The sequence below is a fragment of the Etheostoma spectabile genome, unplaced genomic scaffold (assembly GCF_008692095.1).
Source record: "Etheostoma spectabile isolate EspeVRDwgs_2016 unplaced genomic scaffold, UIUC_Espe_1.0 scaffold00018427, whole genome shotgun sequence".
In the NCBI taxonomy this organism is placed as follows: Eukaryota; Metazoa; Chordata; class Actinopteri; order Perciformes; family Percidae; genus Etheostoma; species Etheostoma spectabile.
The window spans coordinates 153,519-171,611 of NW_022604254.1; the positions used below are offsets into that span (position 1 = coordinate 153,519).

At 40.2% G+C, this 18,093-nt stretch overlaps 6 non-coding genes across 6 annotated transcripts; 3 read left to right on the forward strand and 3 right to left on the reverse strand.

The window, feature by feature from the left end:
* Positions 1-825: 825 nt before the first annotated feature.
* Positions 826-898, reverse strand: trnar-ccu (transfer RNA arginine (anticodon CCU)). Its single transcript has one exon. It is a non-coding gene; the product is annotated as a tRNA-Arg (tRNA).
* Positions 899-4,016: 3,118 nt separating this feature from the next.
* trnak-uuu (transfer RNA lysine (anticodon UUU)) lies at positions 4,017-4,089 on the reverse strand. The gene has a single exon. It is a non-coding gene; the product is annotated as a tRNA-Lys (tRNA).
* Positions 4,090-5,901: 1,812 nt separating this feature from the next.
* Positions 5,902-5,973, forward strand: trnaw-cca (transfer RNA tryptophan (anticodon CCA)). The gene has a single exon. It is a non-coding gene; the product is annotated as a tRNA-Trp (tRNA).
* Positions 5,974-7,753: 1,780 nt separating this feature from the next.
* On the forward strand, positions 7,754-7,825 carry trnaw-cca (transfer RNA tryptophan (anticodon CCA)). Its single transcript has one exon. It is a non-coding gene; the product is annotated as a tRNA-Trp (tRNA).
* Positions 7,826-10,919: 3,094 nt separating this feature from the next.
* On the reverse strand, positions 10,920-10,992 carry trnak-cuu (transfer RNA lysine (anticodon CUU)). Its single transcript has one exon. It is a non-coding gene; the product is annotated as a tRNA-Lys (tRNA).
* A 1,793-nt stretch (positions 10,993-12,785) lies between these two features.
* On the forward strand, positions 12,786-12,857 carry trnar-ucg (transfer RNA arginine (anticodon UCG)). Its single transcript has one exon. It is a non-coding gene; the product is annotated as a tRNA-Arg (tRNA).
* Positions 12,858-18,093: the final 5,236 nt, after the last annotated feature.

Consider the following 18,093-nt stretch of genomic DNA (forward strand, 5'->3'; position numbering starts at 1 on the left):
TCCCTCAGCCTAGCAGTGGTGTATCCAGCGTCTGCGGCCACCCTGGCATGGTTCCGTTGTTTGGTTCTCAAGCCGCTGATAATCACATTGTATTGCTCGAGGTCAGCAACTCAAGTTTCAGAAAAGCAATCTTCTCCACGTTTTGCCCGCCTAGCGTTTGTATTTTACTCATCAGATCTATGATTTTTCTTCTGTTGCACTGCACTGCAACAGAAGAAATCTCCGCCGACAAGAAGTCCAGAGATTTCTTTATCTCCTCAACCTCATCGGGTACGATTGCATTTTTCTTAGGTGGCATATTCTCCTGGGCCTGGTGGTAGCCGGCTGCTCCTGGTCCTGGTGGTAGCTGGCTGCACCAGAGCACCTGAGATGTCAGGGTTTGCAATCTCCACCTCTGAAAAATGCCTCTTCTTAGCCGGATTACGTCTGTCCATGTCGTAAATAGTAGCGGCGATGCCTCAAAACTGAGAATATAATGGGGTGTGATAATTTTAATTATGATCGTTTCCAGCTGCTGCATTTATCAATGTACGATCATTCTTACGCTCTGATTGATGTGATACGAACGTTTCATGAATCTCACGTGAAGCCTGTCGTAAGAGGATTTCTACGTTAGGTTAATAAATGAGGGCCATTAGCTCTAAGGATGTGCTTCAATACATAACTGAAGTGGACACACTAATGAGTATCACTATGGATCAATTTGTTTACCTTGTCAAGCTAAAGCCTTTTTCTAAGCTAAAAGAAAACAAGCACTCTTCTTTTGAACTGTCAACCTCTAGGTTGTGGGCCCAGCACCTTCCACTGCGCCACTCTGCTGAAAACCACCCCAGATGGGACTTGAACCCACAATCCCTGGCTTAGGAGGCCAGTGCCTTATCCATTAGGCCACTGGGGCTTTACGTCACCCAAACTCAACAGTTCAGGAGAAATACATATACAGTTCTGGAGACATAATGAACAGCAACCTTGACCTCTAGATTTTGAAGTGCTTCCCTCTAGGCGTTCAGGGATATTGCATTCACAAGAATTGGATGGACAGACATGAGGACACAGTCACCTTGACATTGAACCTTTGACCTCCAAAATCTCATCAATTGATTTGCGAGTTCATGTGAATGTTTTTGCAAACTTTGAAGAAACACATACATGGGCCTTGTGATAAGATGGTGCTGTCTATCGTTGTTTCTGAGATCAACAATACCTTCTAAAGTTGAATAGCTATTGCATACCCGGTAATATTAGAGTAGAGCTCTCGTTGGCACTGTAGGCGGACAATTTAGAAAATTAAGTTACTTTACACTTAAAACTGTTACATCTCCTCTGAATCACCAACTGCAAATTTTCAAGCCTCGTTGGCATGCCGACCACCATCTTCAGAAGGTAAATCACTAGCTAGCTATGCAGGAGTACCTCATACCTTTTACCAGGTTCAGGTGGTTAATAGCTATGGTCATATGAAGCTTCATTAAGCTTTCTGAACAATGTTCTTCATTTTCTGAACGCATTCCCTCAGTAGTGTTTTATTATTGGTTGTGCATCTGTGATTGCCCTAGAGGTGCTCTCAGTCCAGCACCTCTCCCGCTCATCTTTGTTAGTTTTACACTGTCCAGCATAAATCGCTGACACCATACCTCACACTCATCCATGCATATACATTCACCACTGACTAAACTGACTACCACCATCATTTAATTATCATTCTTTTGTTGTGGTCATATTCTTGCATTTCCTTCAACCTTTGCACACGGTCTTTTGTCCTGGCCTTTTCATGGGGTCATGACAAAGCATCTAGGGTCAATTTTAGCCTTTGTGTGAGTACATAGGTTTCCAGAAACATTGTTTTTATTGAGATTAAAGACCAAATTGTTAGTTTTTCTGAAATTTTCCCAACCATTGCAATGGCTTTCGAGGCCTCGTTGGCACAGTAGGCAGCGCGTCAGTCTCATAATCTGAAGGTCGTGAGTTCAACCCTCACACGGGGCAGGTGTTTTAAAAACAAGAAAAACACAACTAATGCGGTAACAGTGACATTCAGGTGGTTGAACACTGGTACTAGAACATAAATGGAATTTGTCATTCTTTGGTTATTTCTGAGATTGATACAATGAAAGGAATTTTTTAAGAGTGTTAGCAAACCAATGAAAAGGGTTATAGAACATATGTGGTATGTCCTTAGACATACTATCCAAGCAGGGAGATGAGTACAGAGATTTGGGTGCAAGCAAGATGGATGTAGGTTGCCCATTGTTCATTTAGACTTACCAGCAACATTGTTATGATACAAACCTGCTTGAAAAACAGCGACAATTCTGTTTAAAGACTTGTGCATGGAACACAAATGATATGGCAGTGTCTGAAGTGTTCAGGCATGTCAAATGGACAACTCATCTAGCAGAATGTGCAACTTTACACATGAACAGGGACTTGAACCCTGGACCCTCAGATTAAAAGTCTGATGCTCTACCAACTGAGCTACCCAGGCTTCTAAAGCAGCTGGCTGTGGAAAAAACAATCTGCTGAACTACAAATTAAAGTAAATGAAGACCATTAAGCTGTTGCCATGATCACGATCTTCTGGACAGCAGGAGGGTAGACCATAATTTGCACAATGCCTGAGAACACCAAATGTTATTGCACAAACTGGTTGAAAATTGGCTAAATTGGCCAAAAAGCTCAAAGTCACAACTCATCATGGCCACTAGCAGATTGTGAACATCCAGTAAACCTGCAGGACAGATGATGATAGCGAGCACTTCATACATATCCCAGAATCAAGCTGTTGCCTTACCAGGGACTTGAGCTGTGGTATTCTTCTTCGCTCAAAACGTTGATAGCCATAATGCAATTTTATGGCTACAGACAAATAAACTTTATTGCTAGTGGGTACAATAAAACAACTCTCCCTCTTGATCAGCTTCCTCTTGACGGGAAAAATCAACCAGATGACTTGCCATCCAAGCTGGGAGATCAGCACAGATTTGGTGCTAGCAAGATGGATGTAGGTTGCCCATTGTTCATTTAGACGTACCACCAACATTGAAAACAGAGGTCTGTGGAAAAAACAATCTCCTGAACTACAAATTGAGGTTCAAGTAAATGAAGAAGATTAACTGTTGCCATGGAAGGAAAAATCCACCAGATGACTTGCTATCCAAGCATGGCGATCAGCACTTCATACATACCCCACAATAAAGCTGTCGCCTTACCGAGGACTTGAGCTGTGGTATTCTTTTTCACTCAAAACATTGATAACCTAATTCAAACAACACAGCTTCAGACAAGTAAACTTTATTGCTGGTGGGTGCAAAAAACAACTCTCCCTCTTGTTCCACTTCTATACTCTTAGTGTTACGGTTAGTAAGACCCAGAACCATAGAGATACAAAAGGCACGTTTAATGAGTGCGGAGGGGTTCGAACACCGGTGTAGACAGGTGGCTGGTCGGCGTGAGGGAGGAAGGCAGCTCGGAGGGACAACGGATGGATCTAAGGAGAGGCAGAGTTAGTACTAGAATACAACAACAAACAACACAGGCGCAAATGACTAGGAGCCCAGTTACCACAATAGTGCATGTAATGATCTGGCGTTGAAGAGGCGGTCAGCCCGGGTTTATGTATTGCAGTGGGTGATGAGTGATGAGGAACAGCTGAGTGGATGACGGAACGTAGATGGAAAGCCACGCCTCTAGATCCCCTGGAACGCCCTCACGGCAAGACAGACAAGACACCAAAGAAAGGGAAGACACGACAAAGGTTGGGAATGCACCAGACCACAACACTTAGCCCTCGTGACAAGAAAAATGCACCAGATGACCTTCTATCCAAGCAGGGAGATGAGTACAGAGATTTGGGTGCTAGCAAGATGGACATAGGTTGCCTATTGTGCATTTAGACTTACCAGCACATTGTTATGATGCAAACCTGCTTGAAAAACAGCCACAATTCTTTTTAAAGACTCATGGATGGAACACAAACAATATGGCAGTATCTGAAGTGTTCAAGAACATCAACTATACACCTGAACAGGGACTTGAACCCTGGACCCTCAGATTAAAAGTCTGATGCTCTACCGACTGAGCTACCCAGGCTTCTAAAACTACTGGCTGTGGAAAAAATGGGTGCCAAACATGTGTGGAGCAGTGGCTGTTAACCACAGATCACTGTCTGAAATGCAGAGCTCAAGAGTTTGAATCCAAGCTGCACAATGTTACAGTTTTTTACAATTGCTATGACAGATTTTTCAATACTTTAACAATTTTCCAAAACTCTTAACACAGTTAGCACTACATCCGCATGTGTAAGCTATACTATTAACACATTTATGGTTGCTTTAACACATAATTAACACAAATTTAAAATGCTTAAACTCTTTTTTACACTCAAGCTCAAACAAGACCAAAACAAAGATTTTTACTGCCAAATTTACAAATGCTTTAACACTATGTCAGAACAGATAACGCCATGTTCTAAACCTGACCTTAAAAGCTAAAGTCAAAGTGACAACTATTCATATTGTGAATTGAAACACAAATATATTCTGTTTTTTATTCCATTGCTACTGAGAAACAGCTTATTGAAGTGATGGAATTGTTGAAACATCACCATGTGCACCGCAATCTCCAACAATGGTGCACTCCAGCATAAATGTGAGACTGGCCCCTACAACACCTATCGCCTTCTTCTGTTTTTAGAGGACCTGCACGAAAGACTGGTGCCAGATGTAGAAAGGGGGCAGGTGGGAGACCACTTGCCAATATATGTGATCACATGGGACTGTGTCATTCCACCATTCCTGTACAATCACAGCCTAGTTTGACGCCCATTCAAGGATGACATCCGACTTCCTTGCCCCCTTACTTCCCTTTCCCCATTGAGGTTTTTGACCATCGTCCACAGGACCAAATGTCCCTCCTGGATGCAATGTGTGATGGCCACAGCCATGGCCACACAACCATCTTAAGAGCCTCATGCACTTATATTTTTCCTTAGGTTTAGTTTACATGCTTTTGTTTATACACCTTCATTTGTTTCAACCATTTATTCAGTTACAAATAACTTACAGGACACTAGTTTCATTTCACATACATCAAACTTTATTTGATTTACACAGAAGTGGCTTTTAGCAAGCACGCACTATTGGTTACTTTTGGATGGTCATTCTGTTATATAACCGTATAATACTGTATATAATACAATATAATATATAATACTGTTATATAACCGTTTTTCTTTTGAGCTTACCAGTTGGAGTTCACACCCAGGAGGGATCCAGGTCTTTAAAAGAGGTGACACTTGGAGAAGGAGCAACTTTATAGGGGAGGTGACCTAATTGGACACTACCACTGCTTGATATGTCCGGGGGGGGGGTAGCTTTATTCTCGCTGTAGGTATTCTGGGGTTTAAATTTTATATAGAGTAATGTTCTGTTTAGGTAGAATAAGTAAACGTGTAATTTATTTGGAATACATTTTTAGGTAGTTTTGGCATTATTTGTTTCTGAAGTTAGTTTGCAGTTATTACTTGTTTCCCACTGTATGTTCAAATTGGTCTGATCAGCCAATATATAAGTCCCCTTTGCTTCTTTGTTAGTAGAGCCAGTGCCTGGTCTCTGCCAAAGCCGCTAGCCTCCAGTTACCTGGAGAAGAACCCCGAAACTTAAATCAGTCACTTAGAGACAAAAAAGTAAGGAAATAGGGTTCAGGTTTTGATAAAAAAAAAGTCATCCCTTGAAAGTCATATATTGTAAAAAGGGAGATTTCTGTGTCTTTTTTGATTCAAAACCAGGTGGATTTGCAATAAGAATACTGTGAAAGTAACAAAACGCTTAATCCACGGAGAAATGCACACATGTATATGCATTAATCAAAAAGAAATTTGATCTGTACATGCATTAGTCAGCAGACCTTGTGGCGCAACGGTAGCGCGTCTGACTCCAGCTCAGAAGGTTGCGTGTTCAAATCACGTCAGGTTCAAATGTTGATGGGTGGCAGTAGCTCAATATGTGGTAGTTGGGTGTCCTCCCCCAGCAAGGATTTGAGCATCAACGGCTTCATTTCCTGTATTAACATAGGCTTTTATGCACCAATTTACATATACATCTAATACCTGAAACACATTAAACACATCTAACACCTGAATCACTTCAGACACCTGAAACACATCAAAGACATCAAACATTTGAAACTCATCAAACACCTGAAACACACCCAACACCCGAAGCACAAACAGATGAAACATATTAAACACCTGAAACACATAAAAAACATCAAACACATCAAACACCTGAAAGATATCAAAAACATCAAACACATCAAACATCTCCAACACCTGAAATACATCAAACACCTGAAACATATCAAACACCTGAAACACATCAAACATCTGAAACACATCAAACACCTGAAACACATAAAACACCTGAAACACATAAAACACGTCAAACGCCTGAAACTAATGAAACACATCAAACACCTGAGACACATCAAACATCTGAAACATATCAAACACTTGAAACACATCAAACACCTGAAACAAATCAAACACCTGAAATACATCAAAAACCTGAAACACATCAAAGACATCAAGCACCTAAAACATATAAAAAACATCAAAAACCTGAAACACATAAACCACATCAAGACATCAACACCTGAAACACATCAAAGACAAACACATCAAAGACCTGAAACACATCAAATAACAGAAGCACAAACACATCAAAATCCTGAAACACACAGAACACCGGAGGCACAAACACATCAAAAACATAAAACACATCAAAGACATCAAATACCTGAAACACATCAAAAAACTAAAAAATATCAAACACCTGAAAGATATCAAACACATGAAACAGCTGAAACAAATCAAACACCTGAAACACATCAAACACCTGAAACACATCAAACACCTGAAACACATCAAATACCTGAAACACATCAAAAACTAAAAATATCAAACACCTGAAACACCTGAAAGATATCAAACACATGAAACAGCTGAAACAAATCAAACACCTTAAACACATCAAATACCTGAAACACATCAAACAACTCAAACACCTGAAACAAATTGAACACCTGAAACATATCAAGCACCTGAAACACATCAAACATCTGAAACACATCAAACACCTGAAACACATCAAACACATGAAACACATCTCAAACACAAAAAAAATCAAAGACCTGAAATACATCAAACACATCAAACACCTGAAACACGTTAAACAACTGACACACATCAACCACATCAAATACCTGAAACACATCAAACACCTGAAACACATCAAACACATTAACACCTGAAACACATTAATCACCAGCTTCAGGTAAGGAGGCCTCAAAGACCAACTGCTTTTACATTGCACGGTCCCTGCGTTCTGAAAGCGAGGCCTCCAAAGACAAACTGCTTTCGCAGAGCCTGGTCTCTGCCGAAGCTGCTGACCTCCAGCTACCCAGAGAAGAACCCTAAAACTTAAATCAGTCACTTAGACACAAAAAAGTAAGGAAATAGGGTTCAGGTTTTGAAAAACAAAAGTCATCCCTTGAAAGTCATATATTGTAAAAAGGGAGATTTCTGTGCCTTTTTTCATTCAAAACCAGGTTGATTTGCAATATGAATACTGTGAAAGTAACAAAACGCTTAATCCACGGAGAAATGCACACATGTATATGCATTAATCAAAAAGAAAGTTAATCTGTAGATGCATTAATTCGAAAAAAAGTTGATGTGTATATGCATTAGTCAACAGACCTTGTGGTGCAACGGTAGCGCGCCTGACTCCAGATCAGAAGGTTGCGTGTTCAAATCACGTCAGGGTCAAATATTGATGGGTGATAGTTGCCCAGTATGTGGTAGTTGGATGTCCTCTTCCAGCAAGGATTTGAGCATAAAAGGCTTCATTTCCTTTATTCACATAAACTTTTATGTACCAATATAAATCTAATACCTGAAACATATCAAAAACATCTAACACCTGAAACACCTGAATCACTTTAGACACCTGAAACACATCCAACTCTTAAAACACATCAAACACATGTAACACATCAATCACCTGTAACACATCAAACACCTGAAACACATTTACAGAGTAAGGCATCGCACTTCTGTTTCATCTTTGTTGAGAGTTGCTCTGTACCTAGATAAGGATTACAAGCCAGTCAGGAGCAGAGTATGAGGGTGTGCCATGCTAACAGCTAGCCGAGCATTATAACGTGTGATACAAAGTGACGCTCGGTCGCCACGGAAGTAAAGGCTGGGCTACAGTAGAGCTGTTTGGAGCCGTTTGTGAACAGTGTTTTCTGTTGGAGATGGCACGTCGCTTTGGGGGGGGTGATTTTGGGCTTTTTTTTCAGACTTGTTTTAAGCTTGGCTGAAGCGCATTCATGATCCCTAATACCTTTCTAAACCACTTACCTTGGTCCCTGACCCCTGCCCTCAGAGCTGGTAGCTCTGTTCCTCTGCGGAGCCAGTCAGGTCCTCTTCTCTGGCTGACTGGAGGTCACCAGCTTCAGGTAAGGAGGCCTCAAAGACCAACTGCTTTTGCGAAGCCCGGTCCCTGCGTTCTGGAAGCGAGGCCTCCAAAGACAAACTGCTTTCGCAGCATCTGGTCCTTGTCTTCTGGAAGCAAGTCCTCCAAAGAAAAACTGCTTTCGCAGCGCCTGGTCTCTGCCGAAGCCGCTGGCCTCCAGCTACCCGGAGAAGAACCCTTAAACTTAAATCAGTCACTTAGATACAAAAAGTAAGGAAATAGGGTTCAAGTTTTGAAAAACAAAAGTGATCCCTTGAAAGTCATATATTGTAAAAAGGGAGATTTCTGTGTCTTTTTTTATTCAAAACCAGGTTGATTTGCAATATGAATACTGTGAAAGTAACAAAACTCTTAATCCACGGAGAAATGCACACATGTATATGCATTAACCAAAAAGAAAGTTAATCTGTATATGCATTAATTAGAAAAAAGTAATATGTATATACATTCAAAAGAAATTTGATCTGTACATGCATTAGTCAACAGACCTTGTGGCGCAAAGGTAGTGCGTCTGACTCCAGATCAGAAGGTTGTGTGTGCAAATCACGTCAGGGTCAAATATTGATGGGTGGCAGTAGTTCAATTTGTGGTAGTTCAAGTAATGCCCAGTGTGTCAGTCTCTGTTTTTTTGAACAGCCTACACGTTGGGCTTTATTTTTGTAAGTGAATATGTTTCGTGTATGTGAACACAACATTACATCGTAATGTTGGTCCGAAAATCTTACTTACAGTTCTACAATGCTATGTTGTAGTTCTAGAATGTTAGGTTTGAGTTCTAGAATGTTATATTCAGTTCTAGAATGTTATGTTTAACTTCAAGAATGGTTAACCTGCAGTTCTGGAATGTTAAGTTGCAGTTCTGGAACAATAGGTGAAGTTGTAGAATTTAAGAGTTGCGGTCCTAAACTGTTAATTACAGTTCTAAAATGTTACATGGTAGTTCTAGAATGTTAAGTAGCAGTTCTAGAACAATAGGTTGAAGTTTTAGAATGTGAACATGCATTGTCACCAGACTTTAGTTTGATCAGAGGAACAGGAGGTCAGCACAGGCCATGATCGTAGAATGCAGGCACATTTTAGACTGGTAAATTACAGGGATTTTTACAGTGGGATGGAATTGCTAATCTTGCGATTGACAGACGATCTGCCCCAACACAACCACAGTATACAGTAAAGAACTCAGGCATTCCAACTGTCTAAAACACCACCGCCCAACATGGGGCTCGAACCCACGACCCTGAGCTTAAGAGTCTCATGCTCTACCAACTGAGCTAGCCAGGCACTTCTCATATAATGAGTTGCGGTCCAAAAATTTCACTTAAAACTTCTGAAATGTTACAGTTCTAGAATGTTACTTGGCAGTTCTAGAATGTTAGGTTGAAGTTCTAGAATGTTACGCTGCCATTCTACAATGTTAGCTTAAATTCTAGAATGTTAAGCTACAGTTCTAGAATGTTAGGTTGAAGTTGTAGAATGTAAAGATGCAGTTCTAGAAGTTAAGCTTTCATTCTAGAAATCTGAGTTGCAATTCAAGAACAATAGGTTGAAGTTCTAGAATGTTAAGCTGCCATTCTACAATGTTAGCTTTAAATTCTAGAATGTTAAGCTACAGTTCTAGAATGTTAGGTTAAAGTTCTAGAATGTAAAGATGCAGTTCTAGAAAGTTAAGCTTTCATCTAGAAATCTGAGTTGCAATAGGTTGAAGTTTTAGAATTTTATAAGTTGCGTTTCCCAAAAGGTTGCTCATAGTCCTAAAGGTTACATTGTAGTTCTAGAATGGTAAGTTGCAGTTCTAGAATGTTAGGTTTAAGTTCAAGAATGTTAAGCTGCAGTTCTGCAATGTTAAGTTGCAGTTCTAGAACAATAAGATGTAGTTTTTGAATTTAAGAGTTATGGTGCGAAAATCTTACTTACAGTTCTATAATGCTATGTTGTAGTTCTAGAATGTTAGGTTTGAGTTCTAGAATGTTAATATTCAGTTCTAGAATGTTAGGTTTAACTTCAAGAATGTTAACCTGCAGTTCTGGAATGTTAAGTTGCAGTTCTGGAAAATTTGGTTGAAGTTGTAGAATTTTAAGAGTTGCGGTCCTAAACTGTTATTACAGTTCTAAAATGTTACATGGTAGTTCTAGAATGTTAAGTTGCAGTTCTGGAACAATAGGTGAAGTTTTAGAATTTGAACATGCATTGTCACCAGACTATAGTTTGATCAGAGGAAGAGGAGGTCAGCACAGTCCAAGATTGTAGAATGCAGGCACGTTGTAGTTTGGTAAATTTCAGGGATTTTTACAGTGGGATGGAATTGCTAATCTTGCGATCTGCCCCAATACAGCCACCTGATACTGTGCAGAACTAAGGCATTCCAACTGTCTAAAACACCACAGCCCAACGTGGGGCTCGAACCCACGACCCTGAGATTAAGAGTCTCATGCTCTACCGACTGAGCTAGCCAGGCATTTCTCATGTCATGAGTTGCGGTCCAAAATTTCACTTAAAACTTCTGAAATGTTACAGTTCTAGAATGTTACTTGGCAGTTCTAGAATGTTAGGTTGAAGTTCTAGAATGTTAAGCTGCCATTCTACAATGTTAGCTTTAAATTCTAGAATGTTAAGCTACAGTACTAGAATGTTAGGTTAAAGTTCTAGAATGTAAAGATGCAGTTCTAGAAAGTTAAGCTTTCATCTAGAAATCTGAGTTGCAATAGGTTGAAGTTTTAGAATTTTTATAAGTTGCGTTCCCAAAGGTTGCTCATAGTCCTAAAAGGTTACATTGTAGTTCTAGAATGGTAAGCTGCAGTTCTAGAATGTTAGGTTTAAGTTCAAGAATGTTAAGCTGCAGTTCTGGAATGTTAAGTTGCAGTTCTAGAACAATAAGATGTAGTTTTTGAATTTTAAGAGTTTGGTCCGAAAATCTTACTTACAGTTCTACAATGGCTTTTTGATCTTTACATTGTTTAATTCCTCACCTGGCCTTGGACACATTCCTTTGGTTTGATAAAGAATTTGTTAGACTTTAACGTATCATTGCACTTACAATAATGATCGTAGCTGTTCTCAGTTTAGGTCACCCTGTACATCTCATCTCCAGTTTTTCCTGCGTCCACCATTTGTGGTCACATACTGAGACAAAGACTGGCACATGGGACTGCTGGGATTAGATAAAGTAGCGGGAAACTCCGGTTATGGTCAAATTTGTTGCAATAATTGTCAAATTGGGGGTCACACAAAAGTCTCTGTTATTGGTCGAATTCGTGTGAATTGTATATTGCAACATTGCAAAATGCTGGAGGGACTGAAACACGTACAGTGTGTTCAGAATAATAGCAGTGTTTAAAAAAAGAGCATGTCGAGCCATTTACCACTGCTTAATCATATATTTTAAGTGCATAAGCACTTACTGTAAGTAGAAGGCTGCAACTAAATTTAAAAAAATAAACATTCAAATAAACTACTGGTTTCTACTGTGCTGTACTTCAACTGGCAACATCAAGGTAGTGCATCAAGGTAGGCATTAGTCAACATACATTAAACATGTATAGTGCATGAATTGAACAGTCGTTTCCCACAAATTATTCAGTGCAAAAACATGTGCTGGGCAAGAAGTCAATGTTGTGATAATTATCTATTAACAATAAATGTATTAATCTGAAGTAGAAGAGGCAAACAGTGTTATCTCAAATCTTAGGTAGAAGAGGCAAATGATTTGTAAAGAGGAGGCGGAAAAAAACAAAACTTCCCCAACTCAGCTCAACAAACAGTCCATTCTGAGTGATTCACTCATTGAACAAATTATTCTTCAGCGTCAGTAGACACCTTTCAGTGGTTTGTTGTCCTCAAGACACATCACACTTTTTTGGATAAATGTGAATGTAAGCTCGAGATTCTTTGGGTACTGTGGGTCTAGTGCATGGACGTAGCCGTGATCTGTCAGTGAATCGAAAGGCAATGGTCAAGTAGTTTGTTTGGCATGTAGTGGTTTTTTTTGGCTCCACTGCCAGATTGATCTTTCTGATTATATTTTTACGACTGACTTCTTTTGACACAAAACATTTGACAAACTTGCATTCAAAACTGTTGGTGGGGCCTCTTTTATTTGCTTGTATTACATCAAGTGACCTGCATACCAATGACCGTCAGAGATGGCCAAAGTACTCACTGCCCATACTCAAGTAGAAGTACACATTTGTGTTAACAAATACTCCGGTAAAAGTAGAAGTACTGATTTAACTACCCTTGCAACACTTTTAAGGTTCCATGGTGTAATGGTTAGCAATCTGGACTTCGAATCCAGTGAACTGAGTTCAAATCTCAGTGGAACCTGTTTTAAGATGCATTAGCTTAAGTGTTGTGTGTAGTATCTATAGAGATTTGTGGTGTAGTATGGAACCATTGTAGTATGAAAACATATGGAACCATGTTTTTAATGAAACTTATTTCCTTCTGTCTTGGCAGGACTCCCTGGAAGAAGAGTTACTGTAGCTCAATGGTTAAATAAAGGTTAAATAAAAATAAAAGGAATCTGTAATATATCCAAACATTCCTCTCTTCATTACTGACATACTGGAAGTCGGCCATGTTTAATTGGATGCTCTCCAGTTATTGTTATTTGGTAGATTAACATTATATTTCCTACTTTGGGGACTTTTCATTTCATATTCTTTGTCTGACATTTTCTATTCCCTGTTTGTATTTTCTGTGACTGCATGTGGTTTTAAATCTGTTGGGGCCAGTTGTTCAAAATATTTAATCTGGATCAAATTATTCGGATTTGGAAATCCCATTTCTTCCTACCCAGGATCAGGTAATCTGTCTTACTTTTACGCCAGTTTTTCAAACTCCTTCAGAAGATTGCACTCTGGAAACCAGTTTACCTTCTAGAAGTGAACGTGGAGTTAACGATCTTGTGGAAAATGACACCACTTTAACATGGACCCATAACAATGGACAAAAGCATGCTAACACACGGCTAATTAGCACCAACAAAGCTACAAAGAAACAGGAGGGCTGTAGAACGGGTAACAAATCAACAAGTGGCAGTCCTCCCTGGAACTCTTGTGGTGCGAAGCCTAAGAGTAAATCATTCTCCTGGAAATGGGAGGACGACTAACGGGCAGGGCACAGCGCCCTGAGATTTGTGATATGACCGGCTGGCCTGCATTATCTTCCGGGCAGAGCGCCTCTTCAACCCCTCTACCTAGTAGGACACAGCCGTGGACAGCTGCAAAAGGGAAAATAAGCAACAAAATGCCCCCCCAACACCTGGTGTGCAACTGGATAACAGATTGCTCCTCTGCTGCAAGACGCTGGACAGTCATCTGATGACCGGGACTGCGTTTCATCGCCACACAGCAGGGTAAGGACTGAGAGCAATTCAAAAAGTAAAAGCTAACAACTGGGCCTCAAACCCTGATTGTGGGTGACTCTGCTATAAAAGATTTAAAAACAGTAAAAACACCAAAATACTCTGTTTTCCCAAAGACATGGTGTCTGACTTACCCAAAAAATCCCAGCTATCATAGCAGAACACCCAACTGTGAAGAACATTTTTCTGCATATAGGCTCAAATGATGTTGTAAAGCAACAGTCTGAATTGCAGAGACTGGACTTTAAGGAACTGCTGGACACCGTCAGCTCTCTAAACGCAAATGTGTTTATCAGTGGCCCTATACCGTCAGTCAGAAGAGGAGATGAGAGATTCAGCCGACTGTTGGCACTAAACAAATGGCTTTCAACTGAATGTACCGTCCACTCTCTGCAGTCATTGACAATTTAAACATTTTCTGGGAGCGCAGACATCTTTTTAAAGCAGATAGACTTTCCCTTAACAAGCCAGGAGTAAAGCTGTTCACCTCTAATCTGCTTTACTTTCTGCGCTACACATCTGCCAAGGACACGAGACAAGACGAATCAAAACAAAAGGAAGACACAACAAAGTGTGGCAGTGATCCACCACAGCCCCCACCTGAGCAAAGATTTGACCCTGGGACACCACAGAGCACAGATACAAAATCTCAACTCCTCTTTTCACCCATCCAGCACCCTCTAACACTCTTACCAACCCCAAATCCTTTGAGGAGCCATCGCTGTCTCCACTCACCCTTTCCCCTCTTTCCCCTACCCCCATGTTGGAGTTCACTGACCACATGAATCACCTGGTAGATGCTGGAACCAAATTTACACCCCTTCCTTCCCCCATCTCTCAACCCCTGGCAAAAATAAAACGCCGGGTTCAACCCCGGTTAATAGTAAAACGCGGGCTCCTCTGCCAGGAAGTAAACAAACTCTTTCCACTCAGACTGATAAGGACGCTTGTGTGTGCAAAATCCAGTAAGCAGACCGGATATGTGGCCGGGCCTTGGCTCCAGGCCTAGGACACTCATGACTTTTTCCAAGACAAGCCCGGGCCCTGTGGATTCAACTCTTCCTCATTTTGTGTGATAGGTAATAGGAAAAGAAATGGTGAATAAGCACTTAACTGCAAACTTAGCAAATTTAGCATCCATTCCTCGTCAGCTACAGCCTGTCCCAAAAATGAAAACCACTAACACTAGCCTTACTAAACGTCAGGTCTTTGGCAGGAAAGTCCTTTTTATCAATGATTTATTATCAACACAATCTAGATTTTATGTTTTTAACTGAAACCTGGTTAGACCATAACAACAGCGCTGCTGTTCTCATCGAGTCAGCTCCCCCTAACTTCAGTTTTATGAGTGAGAATAGAGTGAATAAGAAAGGAGGTGGAGTCGCCATTTTGCTTAATGACTCATTCCACTGTACGCAAATTGTTATGGAAAGTTTGCTCTTTTGAATATGTGGCTCTTCAATTAAGATCTTCCCCTCAAGCGATGTTTCTAAATATCTACAGGCCACCTAAATATTGTGCAACCTTCATGATGACTTCACTGAACTGCTGTCTATAATCTGTATTAACTTTGATTGTGTAATCATTGCGGGTGATTTTAACATTCATGTTGACAACCCCAGGACAGGGGGACCAACGAGCTGTGTTGTGTTTTTGAGAACTATGGACTGACTCAGCATGTGACGAAGCCCACTCACAATAAGGGACACACTCTGGACTTGATTGTCTCAAAGGGTCTGAACATTTCCAAGGTTGTGGTGACTGACGTGCTCTCTCTGATCATTCCTGTGTTTTCTTTAACGGCACTATCTCTGTGCCCAAAAGTGTCCAAACAAAGATAATCAGAAAACGGTATATCACTGAAAACACCAGTGAAACATTTATTCAGCTTTTCTCCTCCACACCCGCCCTCTCTGGGCTATCAGTCAGTGAGCTTGTAGACCATTTCAACTGTAAAATTACAAATGTTATTGATGAAATTGCTCCCACTAAGGTCAAAGTTGTCTCTGGTAAGAAAAGATCTCCATGGAGAAATGTCCTACTGGTGAGAACAGAAAAAAGAGAGTGTAGGAAAGCTGAACGAAGGTGGCGAAAAACAAATCTCCTGGTCCATTATAACACCTATAAAGAGAGACTTCGCATTTATAATTTGGAACTGAGGATGCAAGAAGGTCCTTCTTCTCTGATATTATCTCTAAAACAATAATAATTCACGTGCTTTGTTTGCTACTGTTGATAGGTTAACAAACCCTCCAGACCAGTAGCATCTGAACTTTTATCTACCAAGGCCTGCAATGACTTTGCCTCCTTCTTCAAAGACAAAATTCAGAAGATTAGACAAACAGTCAGTGCCTCCATATCAAGTTCAGGACATGTGTTGTCACAGTGTTCAAGCAAAACTAGTTCCAATATGACAGAATTTCACACAATCAACCATACAAACCTGGAGGACATTATTCAACATCTGAAAACCTCGACCTGTTGCCTTGATATTCTACCAACGGGACTTTTCAAAAATGTTTCCAATTGTTTGACTTCTGATCTTCTACAGATTGTGAACACATCTCTTCTTTCAGGTATCTTTCCACAGGCCCTGAAAACTGCAGTAATCAAGCCACTTTTAAAAAAGAACAACCTAGACAAGTCACTAATGAGCAACTATAGGCCAATATCAAACCTTCCGTTTTTAAGTAAAATCATTGAAAAAGTAGTCTTTCAACAACTCAACCATTTCTTGTCACTAAGCAACAGTTTTGATACCTTTCAGTCGGGTTTCCGACCACACCACAGCACTGAAACGGCTCTTGTCAAAGTCTTTAATGACATCCACCTAACACAGAGTGGCAAATTTCAATCTTAGTATTACTTGATCTCAGTGCTGCATTTGACACGGTCGACCATGACATATTACTAGACCGATTGGAAAACTGGGTAGGACTTTCTGGCTTAGTACTAAACGGTTTGAATCCTACCTAAAGAATAGGGATTACTTTGTGTCAATAGGTAATTATACATCTGAGCGTACAAATATGACGTGCGGAGTTCCGCAAGGCTCCATTCTGGGGCCTCTTCTGTTTAACATCTACATGCTTCCACTGGCTCAGATTATGGAGAAAAACAAAATAGTTACCATAGTTATGCGGATGACACACAAATTTACTAACCTTATCGCCAGGGGGACTATAGTCAATACAAAAAACTGACTAACTGCATCAAACAAATTAACGACTGGATGTGCCAGAACTTTCTGAAATTAAATGAAGGAAAAATGAGGTAGTTGTTTTTGGAAAAAAGAGAACGATTAAAGTCTGCGCTCAGCTTCAAACACAATTTAAAAACAACAGACAAGCCAGAAATCTGGGTGTAGTCATGGACTCAGACCTGAACTTTAACAGCCACATTAAGACAATTACAAAGTCACCTACTATCACCTTAAAATATATCAAGGGTTAAGGACTTATGTGTCAACAGGACTTGGAAAAACTGTCCATGCTTCATCTTCAGTAGACTTGACTACTGTACGGGGTCTTTACAGGTCTCCCTAAAAAATCAATCAGACAGCTGCAGCTGATTCAGAACGCTGCTGCTCGAGTCCTCACTAAGACCAAGAGACTGGATCACATCACTCCAGTTCTGAAGTCTTTACACTGGCTTCCTGTGTCCTCAAAGATTGATTTCAAGTACTCTTGCTAGTTTATAAATCCCTTAACGGTTTAGGTCCAAAATACATTTCTGATCTGCTACTACACTATGACCCCCCCAGACCTCTCAGGTCATCTGGGACAGGTCTACTTTCTGTCCCCAGAGTCAGAACTAAACAGGGTGAAGCAGCTTTCAGTTCTATGCTCCTCATATCTGGAATAAACTCCCAGAAACCTGTAGATCCGCTGCTACTCTCAGTTCTTTTAAATCAAGGCTGAAGACCTTTCTTTTTTATGCTGCCTTTCTTTAAATAAAGCTCATTTCTTTCTTATGCTGCACTGTCTTTTTATTCTTGTGTTTTATGTTCCTAATGTTTCTATTTTGTTTTTAACTGTCTATTCATGTGTCTTATTGATTTTAATGCTTATGACTTTTAACTGTTTTGTACTTGTGTTTTATCTGTTTAATGATTTTGTGTAAAGCACTTTGAATTGCCCTGTTGCTGAAATGTGCTAACAAATAAAGCTGCCTTGCCTTGCCTTGCCTTTTGTT